The following is a 16,897-nucleotide window of genomic DNA, read 5'->3' as shown; positions in this document are numbered from 1 at the left end:
TTAGCTACCTGAATGTCTTCTTTAGTGAAGTGCCTGTTCATATCTTTTGCCCATTTTTTAATTGGGTTATTTGCCTTTTTGTAGTTGAGTTTTTGCTGTATCATGTAGATTTTAGAGATCAGGCACTGATTGGAAATGTCATAGCTAAAAACTTTTTCCAAGTCTGTAGGTAGTCTTTTTACTCTTTTGGTGAAGTCTTTGGATGAGCATAGGTGTTCGATTTTTAGGAGCTCCAAGTTATCTAGTTTTTCTTCTGCACTGTTAGTAGTGTTTTGTATACTGTTTATGCCATGTATTAGGGCTCCTAACTTTGTCCTTATTTTTTCTTCCATGATCTTTATTGTTTTAGATTTTAAATTTAGGTCTTTGATCCATTTTAAGTTCGTTTTTGTGCATCGTGTGAGGTATGGGGCTTGTTTCATTTTTTTGCAGACGGATATTCAGTTATGTCAGCACTATTTGTTAAAACGGCTGTCTTTTCCCTATTTGACTGCTTTGGGGCCTTTGTCAAATATCAACTGCTCATATGTGGATGGATTTATGTCTGGATTCTCAATTCTGTTCCACTGGTCTATGTATGTTTTGTTGTACCAGTACCAGGCTGTTTTGACTACCATGGTGGTATAATAGGTTCTATGATCAGGTATATTGAGGCCTCCTACTTTTTTCTTCTTTTTCAATAATGCTTTAACTTATAGTGAGCTTTGTTCCCTTCCATATGAAGTTGGTGATTTGTTTCTCCATCTCATTAAAGATTGTCATTGGAATTTGGATTGGAATTGCATTATATCTATAGATAACTTTTGGTAGAATAGTCATTTTTACAATGTTAACTCTTCCTATTCACGAGCAAGGTATGTTTTTCCACTTTGGTATGTTTCTTTTGGTTTCTTGAAGTAGTGTCTTATAATTTTCTTTGTACAGATTTTTTACATCTATGGTAAGATTTATTCCTAAGTATTTTATCTTCTTGGGGACTACTGTAAATGGTATTGATTTGGTGATTTCCTCTTCAATGTTCTTTTTGTTGGTATAGTGGAATCCAACTGATTTCTGTATATTTTTCTTATGTCCTGATACTCTCCTGAACTCTTCTATTAGTTTCAGTAGTTTTCTCGAGGATTCCTTATGGTTTTCTGTGTATAAGGTCATGTCATCTGCAAAGAGAGATACTTTTACTTCTTCCTTGCCAATCTGGACGTGCTTCATTTCTTTATCTAGCCTAATTGCTCTGGCTAGGACCTCCAGCACAATGTTGAATAAGAGCGGTGATAAACAGCATCCTTGTCTGGTTCCCATTTTCAAGGGGATTGCTTTCAGACTCTCTCCATTTAGGATGATGTTGGCTATTATCTTTATATAGATGCCATTTATTATGTTGAGGAATTTTCTTTCTATTCCTATTTTGATGACAGTTTTCATCATGAATGGGTGTTGAACTTCGTTAAATGCCTTTTCTGCATCAGTTGATAAAATCATGTGATTCTTGTCTTTTGTTTTATTTATATGATGGATTACATTAATTGTTTTTCTAGTGTTGAAACATCCCTGCATACCTGGTATGAATCCCACTTGGTCATGGTGAATTTTTTTTTTTTTTTTTTTGGATATGTTGTTGAATTTTATTGGCTAGAATTTTGTTGAGAATTTCTACATCTAAGTTCATGAGGGATATAGGTCTGTAATTTTCTTTTTTTGTGGTGTCTTTACCTGGTTTTGGTATCAGGGATATGGTGGCTTTATAGAATGAGTTTGGAAGTATTCTGTCCTTTTCTATGCTCTGAAATACCTTTAGTAGTAGTTGCATTAACTCTTCTCTGAAAGTTTGGTGGAACTCTGCAGTGAAGCCGTCCTAGCCAGGGCTTTTTTTTGTTGTTGTTGGGAGTTTTTTGATTACCTTTTCAATCTCTTCTTTTGTTATTGGTCTATTTAGTCGTTCTACCTCTGTTTGTGTTAGTTTAGGTAGGTAGAGTGTTTCCAGGAATTCATCCATTTCTTCCAGGTTTTCAAATTTGTTAGAGTACAATTGTTTACAGTAATCTGATATTATTTTTTTAGTTTCAGTTGGGTCTATTGTAATATCACCCATCTCATTTCTTATATGGGTTGTTTGCTTCCTCTCCTGTTTTCCTTTTGTCAGTTTGGCCAATGGTTTATCAATTTTGTTGATTTTTTCAAAGAACTGGCTTTTGGTCTTGTTAATTCTTTCAATTGTTTTTTGTTTTGTATTTCATTTAATTTTCTCTAATTTTAATTATTTGCTTTCTTCTGGTTCCTGGGGGTTTCTTTTGTTGCTCTCTGTTTGTTCAAGTTGTAGGGATAATTCTTTTATTTTGACCCTTCCTTCTTTTTGTATGTGTGCATTTGTTGATATAAATTGGCCTCTGAACACTGCTTCTGCTGTGTCTCAAAGGTTCTGATAGGAAGTGTTTCCGTTCTCATTGGACTCTATGAATTTCTTTATTCCATCCTTGATGTCTCTATAACCCAGTCTTTTTTGAGCAACGTATTGTTCAGTTTCCAAGTGTTTGATTTCTTTTCCCTGATCTTTCTGTTATTGATTTGTACTTTTATGGCCTTATGGTAAGAGAAGATGCTTTGTAATATTTCTATGTTTTGGATTCTGCTAAGGCTTGCTTTATGACCTAATATGTGGTCTATTCTAGAGAATGTTCAATGTTCACTAGAAAAGAAAGTATACTTGACTGTTGTTGGGTAGAGTGTTCTGTATATGTCTATAAGATCAAGTTGGTTGATTGTGGCATTTATATCTTCCGTGTCTTTATTGAGCTTCTTTCTGGATGTCCCGTCCTTCACCAAAAGTGCTGTGTTGAAGTCTTCTACTATAATTGTGGAGCTCTCTATCTCTTTTCAACACTGTTAGAGTTTATGTATCTTGCAGCCCTGTTGTTGGGTGTAAAAATATTTAATATGGTTATATCCTCATGGTGTATTGGCTGTTTAATCTTTATATAGTATCCTTCCTTATCCTTTGTGATGAATTTAACTTTAAAGTCTATTTTGTCAGAAATTAATATTGCCACTCCTTTTTTTTGATTGTCGTTTGCTTGATATAATTTTTTTCCATCCTTTGAGTTCTAGTTTGTTTGTGTCTCTAAGTCTAATGTGTGTCTCTTGTAGGCAGCATATAGACAGACCATTTTTTTTAATCCATTCTGCTACTGTCTGTCTCTTTATTGGTGCATTTAGTCCATTTACATTCAGAGTAATTATGATAGGTAAGAATTTAATGCTGTCATTTTCATGTATTTTTTTTGTGTGTTGTTTACAGTTTCTTTTTCCCACTTAATTTTATGTGCTGAGTAGTTTATATTTCCTCTTTTCCTTTTCTTCGTTGTTTTTGATTTTGTTTCTGCTGAGTCTGTATTTTTTTCTTGTATTTTATTTTGATGTATAGGATAGTTTGTCTCCTTTGTGGACCTGAATATTTACTCCTATTTTTCTAAATTTAAACCTAACTTTTATTTATTTATATCACCTTGTCTTCCTCTCCATACGGAAGATCTATGACTACATTTCCTAGTCCCTCTTTATTGTTTTAATGTTGTCTTCTTTTATATAATAACGTTGCTGTCTCCATGTTTTGAGTGTTTTTTTATCTTGATTTATTTTTGTTATTTCCCTGTCTGTGTTGACATTTGATTGCTCTGTCCAGTGTTCTTGTCTTGAGCTGATTCTTGATATCATTGATTTTCTAACAAAAAACTCCCTTTAGTATTTCTTGTAGTTTTGGTTTGGTTTTTATGAGTTCTCTAAACTTCTGTTTATCTGGAAGTGTCCTCATTTGACCTTCATATTTGAGAGACAGTTTTGCTGGATATATGATTCTTGGTTGGCAATTTTTTCCTTCAATTTTTTAAGTATGTCATCCCATTGCCTTCTTGCCTTCGTGGTTTCTGCCGAGTAGCCAGAGCTTATTCTTATTGACTCTCCTTTGTAGATGACTTTTCATTTATCCCTGGCTGCCCTTAAAATTCTCTCTTTATCTTTGGTTTTGGGAAGTTTGGTTATGCCTTGGTTACTTTCTTTTAAAATCTACCTTATGTGGAGCTTGATGAGCATCTTAAATAGATACCTTCTCATCTTTCATGTTATCAGGAAAGTTTTTTGCCAACAAATATGCAATAATTCTCCCTGTATTTCTGTTATCCCTCCCTGTCCTGGTACTCTAATCACTCATAGGTTATTTCTCTTGATAGAGTCTCCCATGATTCTTAAGATTTCTTCTTTTTTTAAAAATTCTTTTACCTGATTTTTCTTCAAATATATTGGTACCAAGTACTTTATCATCAGGTTCACCAATTCTGCGTTCAACTTGCTCAATTCTGCTCCTCTGACTTTCTATTCAGTGTCTACTTCTGTAATTTTATTGTTAATCTTCTGAATTTCTGATTGCTACATGTCTATGGATTTTTCAGCTTATTAAATTTTTCATTATGTTCCTGAATAGCCTTTTTAATTTCTTCAGCTGCTTAATTTGTGTGTTTCTTGGCTTGTTCTGTGTATTGCCTCATTCCCTTCCTCATGTCTTGAAGTGTTATGTATATTAACCTTTTGTATTCTGCCTCTGGTAATTCCAGGAAGGCACTTTCATCTAGAAGATCACTTAATTCTTTGTTTTAAGAGCTTGTTGAAGTGATCATGGTCTTCTTTATGTGATTTGATATTGACTGTTGTCTCCAAGCCATCTATATGTTATTGTTTTACTTTATTTTATGTTTGCTTATTGTTTCCTAGCTTCTTTCTTTGTTTTGTTTTGATATGCACAGCTGGGTTGCTTGAGTGAGCTATCTTGATTATTTTCACTTTTGATGCTCTGACATCCTGTTACCAGATGGCTACAGCTGTTATCAGGTATATCAGTCTAGGAGTCCATTCACTTTTCTTGTATGTATTCAGGTCATGTGTCCAGGTATCTGCTCATCAAGTGTGAGGTACAGGCTCTGTCCTTCAGTCTTAGAGGGACAAGGGTGATTGGTGCAGGTACCAGTATCTGGTTGCAGGAGGGGGTCATGCTCTGAACAAGGCAGGGGCTGAGAATTGTCCCCCAAGTGTCTTTGAGGAACATGCATCCCTCTTCCCTAGAGAGTCCAGGTGGGTGGGCTCTGTAGACAGACCATGGGCACCCAAAGTTTTTGTTTGCAAGGACTGGGAGGTACCAGTTATCCATGGACTCCTGTCGCAGGTGGCTGGGTGACCTGAGTGGAGTCACCAGTCCTTAGGCCCCTGATGTGGGTAGGTGAGGACTCTGTTTAGTACAAAGTGGTGTCAAACATCATACACCCACCTCACCACCACACAGCTGAAACAGTTATAGTCTGCCAATAAGGGCCTATTCTCCTGAAATAGCCCCATACAGGTCCATGTGGGGGGAAAGGTACTCAAAGTCCATGGACTGTTTATGCCTGGACAGGAGCTGCTTCTGTCCTGAGTGCCCCAGGTTAGTGGAGCTGACAAATTATCTTTTCCCCCAGCTATGAATTTATTCCTTCCCCAAGGTTGGGAGGATGGCTCTAGGCACTCAACCGGGCCTATCTCAGGCCCAGGGAAATCAACAGCCACTGAAGCAGGCTTGGAGGCTGGGGGCACAGTAAAATATGCACAAGTACTTAGCTTTTGCTGAGAGCATGGTTCTTCTCTGGTTACAGAGGTGTGAATAGGCTGTGCGGCTAGCTGCTTCTCCCACAGGAAACTGTGGCCAAATGCTAGTACCAGCCCTCCACAGCCACTCCCAGGAATGGTGCCTGTAACATCCCGGAGATTTAGTTCCAGTAAGTCCTCTCTGCTTCTGAACCCTCTCTTCCTCCGCCTGTCTCTCAGTTCTTTTTTTTAACTTTGCCTTTGATGTTCAATGCTCCTAGCTTGTCATAAATATACTCATTTCACTTGTTTTTCCTGGTCTTTGTTGTAAGAAGGCTCACCGGAAGTGTCTGTCTATTCTGCCATCTTGGCACCACCCTCTGTTTGATTTCTTAACTGCTTCTTTCATGGTCGTTGATTATGGATCCAAGTAAAGTAAAATCCTTGATATTTCAGTGTTTCCTTAATTTGTCATAATGTTGCCTACTGGCCCAGTTGTGAAGATTTTCATTTTATGTTGAGGTGTAATCTATACTAAAGGCTGTAGTGTTTGATCTTCATCAGTAAATGCCTCAAGTTCCTTTCCCTTTCAGCAAAGGTTACAGTTTAGGAAACTTTTTTTTTTTATGGGGCAGTTCTACTCTGTCACATGGAGTCACTGTGAGTCACAATTTACTCCAAGGCACCTAACAACATCAACAACATAGTAAGTACTCTTACAGTACTCTGAAATGATTTTTACATTCCTCTCTCTTGGGTGCAATTTAAAGCCAGCATAAGGGTGATGCAAAAGCACTAGAAGGCAGGGATTTGGTAAGGTCTTCTCCATGTACATGTTAATGATTTTTCACTTAAAAACTCTCTCACTTTTAAAGATACTGCTTTTTCCATGGCATCACTTTCTGTGCCTTTTCTACAAAACCATTTTTCAGGTTCTTGCTTCATGGGCTTTTAGCTAGAATTTGTCTTTAGTGATCTTTACCTTGAAATTTCTCATTCATTTTTATCAGACATATCTCAACACTAGATAACATCCACGTGTACCTTCTTGTTTATTCAGCTTCAAACTTCTGAGAGTACCTGAGAAATTCATAACACTGCTGATAAAACATCTTACAAAATCATTCTATCTAGTCTTACTTAGGCTTTTAAAGTGGTTCAAAATTTATTATAATCATTTTGTTGATTTATCTCTTATCATATTCTCCAAGGTAACTTTTCTGAACATCTTTGATTTGACTCAAACATCTTCAGTTTTAATTGAAATGACTTCCATTTCTATTTGACTCATAATGTTGAGGGAATGGGCAATTTATTATCTAAGTTCCTCCTATTTTCTATTTCGTAACCCCAAAAGCTTATATTTTCATTGTCTTTCTTCCTCTCTCTCTCTCCTTATGAAATACATCTCATTAGTAATACTATGTTTCTCATTAGACCTTTAAAGCCACTTTATTTCATTGAATCCCTGACCCTGGTCTTGAAGTTTCATTCTTTCCCATTGTGCTACTTCTTTTCCTCTACCTGTGAAAATGCCCCCACATTAACCAATGAACTAACAGAGCAACAAAAAAACAAGCAGCGTCAGTAACAACAAAAAACATTCTATCATGCCCCAGTTTCCTGTCAGCTTCTTGTCAGCTTTGCCCTTCTATAACAATAAATATTTTCATGTTCACTCTACTTCCTTATAGTCGATAACTGTCTATTTTCTTCAACTACTTTTATTTTCTGAAAGACTAAATCAAAAACTATCTGGGCCTCCATAATTATGAAATTCAAGGAATCTCTTCTTGTCTCTCTTCCTTTTCTTACACCTTCTTATATTTGAAACTATCAACCACTCTGCATACTGTCATTTTTCTTGAGTCTTTGACATTTCATTTTATGATCCTTATATTTCCTTTTAAATTCACATCAAAGAGTTCTGCCCTAAATTTAAGCTCCAACCATGCTGGCTCTATTTGATGTACTCTAATAACTTTAAAATAAATAAAAATCTGAATAAAGTGAGGTGCTTACTCAAATGTATCTTAAAAATTAGTGTCAAAATGTACATATCAAGAGGCAGATACATGGGCCTCAGCACAGAACTTGAAAATTAGCACAGTGTCTTTCCCAAAGTAGATACTCACTGTCATGGATTGCATTGTGTCCCCCCAAAATATGTGTATTGATTTGGCTAGGCCATGATTCCCAGTACTGTGTGATTTTTCAGTTTTATCACCGATGTTATTTTCTGTGTTGTAAATTCTACCTCTATGATGTTAATGAGGTGGTATAGGTGGCAGTTATGCTAATGATGCAGGACTCAATCTATAAGATTGGATTGTGTTTCGAGCCAATCTCTTTTGAGATATAAAAAATAGAAGCTAGCAGAGAGACGGGGGACATCATACCACCAAGAAAGCAGCATCAGGAGTAGAGCTTCCAGGATTCTTGTGTGGAGAAGCTTCTAGAACAGGGGAAGATTGATGAGAAGGACCTTCCTCCAGAGCCAACAGAGAGAGAAAGCCTTCCCCTGAAGCTGATGTCCTGCATTTGGACTTCTAGCCTACCAGACTGTGAGAAAATAAATTTCTCTTTGTTAAAGCCATCCACTTGTGGTATTTCTGTTATAGCAGCACTAAATGACTGAGATATTCACTTTGAGTTGATTTAATAAAGCATATGAAAATCTTAATTTTTAAAGACTTTTTAAGTTTTATTTAAAAAATTTAAAGCTCATTTTTTCTGCTACTTTTTTTTTCCAACCTGGATTATCTCAGTCGTAGACATTTTGAGGATTTATTGAACTCTGATTCATTCTTTGAAAACCTGATCAAAAACTGCATTTCAAATCAGCAGATCTATAGTAATTTAAAAGTGTTCCAATCCATTATCCAAAGCCTATCACATTTGTGAGGTTTATTCAAACATATAGAATAACTTTTACCCTTGTGTTTTCTGGGAGAGATGCACTGAAGGATATGATTTATTAAGGCTCATCAAAGCAAATGCATAATTTTAAAATAATTTTGCTTTTTCATTTGTGTTTTGTCTTTTCCTTCTTAATATGTTATCTCTATACTTATTATCTATCATTTACTTTTGTAAATTAACTGCCAGTCTGTGATTTTTGTCAATTAGCCAGTGTCCTTAATCTTTATGAGGAGAGGTCAAATTGAAATTTTATTTGGATTAACAATCAACACCCATGGTAGCAGTGCTCAACAAATCAAATGACATTTTGCATTGTTCAGGTCTGCTGCAATAGACCTCTTTAAATTGTTAAAAAGCAAAGATGTCACCTTGAGGAGTAAGGTGCACCTGACCCAAGCCATAGTATTTTTGGTCACCTCGTATCCACCTGAAAGCTGGAAAACTAATCAGGAAGATCGAAGAAGAATTGATGCATTTGAATTATGGTATTGGTGAAGATATTGAATATACCATGGACTTCTGGAAGTACAAACAAATCTTTCTTGGAAGAAGTACAGCCAGAATGCTTCTTAGAAGTGAGGACAGTGACACCCCATGTCATGTGCTTTGGACATGTTATGAGGAGAGACCAGTCCCTGGAGAAGGACATCATGTTTGGTAAAGCTGAGGGTCAGTGAAAAATGGGAAGACTCTCAATGAGATGGATTGACACAGTAGCTGCAATAAAGGGCTCAAACATAGCAATGATTTTGAGGCTAGTGCAGAACCAGGCAGCATTTTGTTCTGTTGTACATAGAGGGTCGCTATGAGTTGGAGCCAACTTGACAACACGTAACACCAACAACATATTACCCAGATGCCTTAACCAGGTATCCCAGCTTTTAATGTGCGTCTTGAATGTAAGTTAGTGACTCTGTTCTACAGAAACTTCCTGTTCTGTGCTCTTCATCTGTTTTCTTTCTTTTTTTTTTTCTTCCTATCATTGGCTTATGGGCGTAGGGGTTAAGTGCTATGGCTCCTAACCAAAAGGTTGGCAGTTCAAATCTGCCAGGCGCTCCTTGGAAACTCTAAGGGGCAGTTCTACTCTGTCCTATAGCGTCACTATGAGTTGGAATTGACTCGATGGTAGTGGGTTTGGTTTGGTTTTGGTTTATTGGCTTATGAGGGTAAGTCAAAAAGTATTGCTACCAGGGTTCCAGCTCATACATGTGTGAGTTTATTCCAAAGACAACATGTTAAAATATGTCTCTGCAATCAATTAATGGCTGCAGAAAATTTCTCTCAGTAATACACTTGCCTTAGTCTCATTTTTTTTTTTTTTTTTTAGTCTCATTAGGGTACCTTAAAAAAAAATGATACTGTCCTGGATTATGTCTCCAAAAATATCTGTCAGGTTGGCTAAGCCATGATTCCCTGTAGTGTATGATTGTCTACCATTTTGTCATCTGATGTGATGTCCCTGTGTGTTCTAAATCCTATCACTATGATGTAATGAGATGGATTAGTGGAAGTTACATTGATGAGATCTACAAGAATAAGGAGTGTCTTAAGCCAATCTTTTTGAGATATAAAAGAGAGAGGTGAGCAGAGAGACATGGGAGCCTCAGAGCACCAAGAAAACAGTGCCCAGAGCAGAGCTTGTCCTTTGGACCTGAGGTTCCTGTAAAGAGAAGCTCCTAGATCAAAGGAAGATTCATGACAAGGACCTTCCTCTAGAGCTGCCAGAGAAGGCTTTCCCTGGAGCTGATGCCCTGAATTTGGACTTGTAGCCTAGTAAACTGTGAGAGAATAAATTTCTTTTCATTAAAGCCATCCACTTATGGTATTTCTGTTAGAGCAGCACTAGATGACTAAGACAGATACTTTTTGTGCTATGGAAAAAAAAAATTTTTTTTTGAGGTCAGGTTTAACATCAAATTAAAAAAAAGAAAAAAAAACTCAAGTAGACATCTTCCAAAATCACTGAAGCTTTGCAACAAGTTTATGGGAATTCTCCCCCACATAAAACAACATTTTTAGATGGATCAGATGTTTTAAGAAAGGTTGAGAAGACCTCAAAGAGGAGAGAAGAGAGGGAAGACTACTCAAAACTTATGGCAACTGTTTTTTTTGGGGGGGGGCGGGGGAGGGATTCCAAAGGGGTGACCTTGATAGATTTTCTAGAAGGACACAGGGTGATCATGGGGGCTTATTATGAAGTAGTTTTAAGAAAACTGAAAACTGCACTGGTGAGAAAAAGTCCAGAAAATTTTTTCCATCAAGACAACACAGGGGCTCATTCTTTGAGAGTAGCAAAGGCTGTCCTATGAGAATTTTTTTAAGAAACCTCACCCCATCTACCCTACATCCCTGATCTTCCCACTTCAGATTTCTTTTTAGTTCCCAAAGTTCAAAGAACTTTGAAAAAGAGCATAATTTGAGTCCCTCGAGGATGCCAAAACTGTCATTTTGATGTGTTGTAAATCGAAGAGCACAGAATTCTTCAGGGAAAGGTTAGAGAGGTGGAAATGCCACCTTCAGAAGTGTATAGACGTAGATGAAGGGTATGCCCAGAAACAATAGCTTCACATTTTAATATTTTTGTTTAATAAAGGTTTCTATGATTTTGTAGCAATATTTTTTGATGTACTCTGGTATTTACATTAGATAAATGCAGACTTGAATCATTTTTAAATTAAATTTTATATAGAAAAATTAAAAGTGACATTGGGCACTGTATTTTAAGTATATATGATCACTTGAAATATAAATAAGAATGCGTATTGTATAGAAAAGAGAAATATAGCAAACAAACAGGCACATATAACCTTATTCCCTATTTGTTTTGAGAAAATGGTGTTGTATTTTTTAACAACTTTTGCAGGAAACTAAAGATGAATTATAACAAAATAAAAATTTGGTTTCCTCATGAAAATAAATCTGCAACTTTTTGGAAATTTTGACATGGAAATATTCAATTCACACTGGAAATAACTTTATCCTAGCAGTAGATACTACTTTAGATTTTACCAAGATGCAATTTGGAAATATTGTTAAAAAATATTTCCTTTAAAGATAATATAATGATAGACTATATGAGCAGAGCATGACAATTTAGATGTCTTTAGTTTTCTCATTCATTCACCTAAGTATGTATTTTACCATATTCAAATTACTCAATTTCTTAGCTATGTAAACTTGGTTACATTTTAAAATTATCAAAGGACTGTAAAGATTAGACATAGAAGAAATTGCTTCATATTCATAATAAAAATAAACAGAGCTTTCTGATTTTCTGTTACTAGCTCTCTACTTTTGGCATATTATATGCACTTCTAAAATTCTAATTTATTTATCTGTACAAGTAGGGAAATGGAAGAATTTTAATGTTTAATAGTTGTAATAAGCAAAAGGTAAATGATGCCAGATCACTTTGCAAATCTTAAAGTAGAAACTGATGACTTTAAAATGCTAGATGCAGTGGACGATAGCTAGTATTAATGCATGAAACCACCTTACATTCTGTTCAGTAAATGGATTTTAAGAAATTTTAACATGTTAGCTATTGGAAGAATACAGCATTTATTCCTTTAAGGAGTTAATAATTTAAAGGAAAAAATGGATGAAATCACAAATATATAATATAATAAGTCATCTATGGGATACTATATTTAAACATTTCAAGGGGACTTGACTCATTTTTTTGGAAGCCAACAAAATGCTATCTGGAAATGCTATCATCTAGATTGATATACAAAGATAAATAGTAATTAGATGAAAATATAAAACTTCCAGAAAAAGAGAACAACATGTATAAAGGCCCAGAGGTCTAGCATATTTAGACAACTGCAAATACTTTGGCACGACTAGAAGATAGAGCATTAGTTAGGGGTGATAAGATATGAGGATTAAGATCTAGGAGGGGATAGATCAACGAGTGGTTATGTGTTAACCTAAAGACTTCTGATTTTATCCTGATGCTGAATGGGGAGTCATTGATGATTTTTAGTTAGTATAAGAACATTCTTATCTTAGTGATTTATAAAGATAACTCTAACTAGAGAATGAAAATAGACAAACCATTTAGTGGGCCATTATTGCTAATATGGGAGAAATGATGATTGTCTGAATTACTGTAGATGTAGTGGCTATGAAATCAGTAGACAAAGAACAAATTAGAAGGATAATTTGATATGTTAGAACCTTATAAGGGAGGTTGAAATAGTAGGCTTTTCAAACTTGGGCAAGCGAATAATGATTACCGAGGCAGATACTTAATTGCAATAAAAGGAGAGTAATGGCAAGTGTTTTAAGTACTGACAATTGCTTTTACAAAGGATGTCCATGAAATTTTATCTCAGGTAAAGAATTCTTATTTATCCTAACCAAAATTTCTGGAACTATTACCTTTTATGAGGTAGATCAACATTACCTATACATGAATGAGCAATGAAAAATGAACACATGATCTCCTTTCTTATATTAGTCTACTACTGTATTTGCTTACTGTTTGTGTCACACCATGAGAATTTGCATGACAATGCTTGAAAACATTGTTGACTATGCAATTCAGAACCTGAATTTTACATAAATCAATAGGAAAGTGCTTAGGTTGAAACTTTTCTTTGTATTCAGAAGGAATGGTTCTGAAATGTGCCATAATTACGCAAACAGAAGTGGTGGTTATGGATATATTAACTTTTCTTGTTTGCTTCCATTTGGGGATGCCTAAGAACCTTGTTTTACAATATCAGGTGAAACAAGTCAGATTCAGCATCAGACTGAATACTTGCTATTCTGGTTATTTTGAGCACATCTGACTGAAGACATGCATAGTAAGGTTTTCTCTGGATAGTGAGTTATTGAAAGGCTACGTGGTGGAAAGGCGAGGGAGATAAACATATTGTAGCATATAATAACGTTCCATCTGCCAACACTGACAGCTTTTGTCATCTGGGCCTTTTCCTCACGCAAGGTTTCTCAATAACTTTGATAACATTATTACTATTCTACCCTAGATACATTTTTCATAAGCAATTATTAACAGCTTTATTTTTAACAACAGAACCATGAGCATCACAGTTTTCTTGCATGCATCTGTCGGTGCATTTACATATGTGTGGCTTAATGACTTTGTAAGCCATACTGCTTTTTATCCTTGAAAGGTGTGATTAGAATTTATGCCTTTCATTTCCTAGAGCTCTTACTTCCACCGAAATAGGTAAGCAATCTTATAACTTTAACTTGTTCCTGATAAATTCATGCGTGCTAAATTAGTTTTCCAACTGAATTCGAGAATCACCCAATTGATAAGCGTGGGAAATTAATGCACAATGAAGCAGGTAGCCAACTACAGTTGTAGTCGTTTACTGAGATTTTTCTGTGCAAATATAAATGAGATCTTTGCAAATATAAATGGGGTTACTTTACCCATCTATCACTTTAAGTGCTAAGGCACTATACAGTAAGTGCTATATGTCATCTCTACACTGTGCACACTGGACGAATTTACTTGGTTACACATTCTGATAGTTTTTCTCTTTTCACCCTGAAGCAAATGTAATACACTCCTCCAAATGCCAGATGAAAAACTAATTATCCCTGAAACAAATACAGCTGGAGCGAAAGTGGTACTACCTTACAACTAGTATGTCTTAGTCTGGCCTGGAGGAGCATACCTAGAGACAGAAGCCAAGTGTAATATTTCCACGTCTAGTTTGTTGTCTGACTGCAAATAAGAAAGCTTATTTTAAGGAGGGCAAGAGGAGTTCTTTCCTAGTTAGTTTAGAGGGGAGAATTGAGGTTCAAATATTACGTCCAGGGTGAAAAATTGTAGTTCCCATGGTAGCTCTTATTTTAGTCTGTATTTGAACTTCAACTCTGTCCTATAGAGTCGCTATGAGTTGGAATTGACTCAGTGGCAACAAATTTGATTTCTGATTTTTATAGAGATTGAAATTTCCTATTTTTGGAGCCCTGGTGGCCCAATGGTTAAGAGCTTGGCTGCTAACCAAAAAGGCCAGAAGTTCAAATCTACCACCTGCTCCTTGAAAACTGTATGGGACAGTTCTACTCTGTCCTATAGGATCACTATGAGTCCTCGACATGGATTGAATTGTGTCTCTCAAAAGCATGTATTAACTTGGCTAGGTGATGATTCTCAGGATTGTGTGGTTAGCCACAATTTTTATATCTGATATGATTTTCCTATATGTTGTAAATTCTACCTCTATGATATTAATAGAGCAGGATTAGGGGTAGTCATGTTAATGAGGCAGGACTCAATCTACAAGATGAGGTTGTGTTTTAAGTCAACCACTTCTGAGATATGAAAGAGACAAGAGAGCAGAAAGACATGGGGACCTCATGCCACCGAGAACGAAGAACCAGGAGGGTAGCATGTCCTTTGGACCTGAGGTGCCTGCACTGAGAAGCTCCTAAACTAAGGAAGATTGATGACAAGGACCTTCCCCAAGAGGTGGCACAGAGAGAAAGCCTTCTCCGGGAGCTGGCAAGCTGAATTCATACTTCTAGCCTCCTAGACTGTGAGAGAATAAATTTCTCTTTGTTAAAGTCATCCACTTGTGGTATTTCTGGTATAGCAGCACTAGATAACTAACACAGTTGGTGCTGGTTAGAAGGCAAAGGGTTTTGTTTTTTCACTTTTTGGTTATCCTATTTTTGAAAAATTTAAAAAGTGGAATCTACTAAATATTAACAGGCTTTTGGTTAAAATTTGTACCTTAACTAGATAACTTTAAAAAATACAAATTTATCAATGTTTGCATTTATTCAATATACAGCTGTTGAGCACCTACTGTGTGCCAGACATTATTCTACTGGAGATTAATTAGTGAATAAAAGTTAAAAACAAATCTCTACAATATGGCTCTTCCTTAGAAAGCTAGAAATAGAAATACCATATGATCTAGCAATCCCACTCCTAGGAATATATCCTGGAGAAATAAGAGCCATCACACAAATAGACATATGCACACCCATGTTCATTGAAGCATTGTTCACAATAGCAAAAAGATGGAAAAAACCTAGATGCCCATCAACAGATGAATGGATAAACAAGCTATGGTACATACACACAGTGGAGTACTATGCAAAGATGAAAAACAATGATGAATCTGGGAAGCATCTCACAGCATGGATGAATCTGGAAGGCATTATGCTGAGTGAAATAATTCAATCACAAAAGGACAAATACTGTATGAGGCCACTACTATAAGAACCGATGAAAAGGTTTACACACAAAAAGAAATAAACTTTGATGCTTATGAGGGAGAGGAGGGGTGGGGATGGAAAAACACTAAAAAGACAATGGATAAGTGGCAACTTTGGTAAAGGGTAAGACAGTACACAATACTGAGGAATCCAGCACAACTTGTGTAAGGCAAGGTCATGGAGCCTCCATAAATGCATCCAAACTCCCTGAGGGACCAAATTGCTGGGCTGAGGAGTGTGGGGACCATGGTCTCAGGGAACATCTAGCTCAATTGCCATAATATAGTTCATACTTTGGTGAGTAGCATCTGGGTTCTTAAAAGCCTGTGTACAGCCATCTAAGATCCTCCACTGGTCTCAACCTGTCCAGAGCAAGGGAAAATGATGAAAAGCAAAGACACATGGAAAATATTCTTCCAGAGTACTGATGGACCACAACTACCTTGGCCTCCACTAGACAGAGTCCAGTACAACTAGATGGTGCCCATCTACCACCAATGACTGCTCTAACAGGGATCACAATAGATGGTCCCAGGTAGAGCTGGAGAAAAATGTAGAACAAAATTCTAACTCACAAAGAAAGACCAGGGGCGGAGCCAAGATGGCGGACTAGGCAGACGTTACCTCGGATCCCTCTTACAACAAAGACACGGAAAAACAAGTGAATCGATCACATACATAACAATCTACGAACCCTGAACAACAAACACAGATTTAGAGACGGAGAACGAACTAATACGGGGAAGCAGCGATAGTTTCCAGAGCCTGGAGCCAGAGTACCAGTCAGGTACGGCACAAGCACAGAGACCTGCTCCACCCCCCTGAACTAACCCCGGGAGGGGGACCAGCCGGTTCCACGGGCGGCGTGGGACGCAGCCGGTAGGAGAAGTCCCCGGGAGGCAGTGACTGATCTTGGAGCAGAAAGAGCAGCATCCGAGCCGGAGAACCGTCCCGCAGGGATTTGGACTGCAAGCAGGTACGCCATAAACACGGAGAGTTGCTCCACCCCCTGAACTAACCCCGGGAAGGGGACCAGCCGGGTCGCGCGGGCGGCGTGGGACGCAGCCGGTAGGAGAAGTCCCCGGGAGGCAGCGACAGGTATTGGAGTGGGGAGAACAGCGTTCCAGCCGGGACACTCGGTCGCGGCACAAGCACGGGGAGC

This window comes from Loxodonta africana, chromosome 14 (genome assembly GCF_030014295.1).
Source record: "Loxodonta africana isolate mLoxAfr1 chromosome 14, mLoxAfr1.hap2, whole genome shotgun sequence".
Lineage (NCBI taxonomy): Eukaryota > Metazoa > Chordata > Mammalia > Proboscidea > Elephantidae > Loxodonta > Loxodonta africana.
This window is presented reverse-complemented; position numbering follows the sequence as displayed.